Below are 561 nucleotides of genomic sequence, written 5' to 3' on the forward strand. Positions count from 1 at the left end.
TTAGCCGGTGGAAAGCGGCCACCGGTGAAAGATAAACATGTATACGTGTCAATATATTCATTAGTAGTGATTTATTCCTTGAGGTTTTCGTGCGGTTATGTTTGTATTGCAGACTAAGACATCCTGAAACATAATTGTGCTGGCAGAGCTTAGTGCAAAGAACATACAGAAGCTTAAAAAAAATAAAAAAATTCAACAGTAACAATTTCGTTTCATGCTGGAAAGTAGAAAAAAATGTGGAACGCTTCACGATTTTGCGTGTCATCCTTGCGCAGGGGCCATGCTAATCTTCTCTGTATCGTTCCAATTTTAGTATATGTACTTTGGAAGTACAGTCAACCACAAAAGTTTGCGGACCACGCGAGCGCGTGGCCAAGAGCCTCTTCGCGACACTTCCGCTACGTCACCAGCGATCGACAGCAGCGCTACGTTGAAGACGCATCCCTCCTTAAATCTATGGCCTGTCTATTTTCGCACTGTGCGCAAATATTTTCTACCTATCTCTTTCAACGTGACGCGCTCTTTGTTAGCCAGGGCTACTTGCTTATATTTTGAGAGCAG

General features: G+C 43.1%; 1 non-coding gene across 1 annotated transcript; it reads right to left on the reverse strand.

Annotated features, from left to right (window-relative positions):
- Positions 1 to 230: 230 nt before the first annotated feature.
- LOC119434976 (U6 spliceosomal RNA) lies at positions 231 to 333 on the reverse strand. Its single transcript, XR_005188721.1, has one exon. It is a non-coding gene; the product is annotated as a U6 spliceosomal RNA (small nuclear RNA).
- Positions 334 to 561: the final 228 nt, after the last annotated feature.

The sequence above is a fragment of the Dermacentor silvarum genome, unplaced genomic scaffold (genome assembly GCF_013339745.2).
Source record: "Dermacentor silvarum isolate Dsil-2018 unplaced genomic scaffold, BIME_Dsil_1.4 Seq3570, whole genome shotgun sequence".
Lineage (NCBI taxonomy): Eukaryota > Metazoa > Arthropoda > Arachnida > Ixodida > Ixodidae > Dermacentor > Dermacentor silvarum.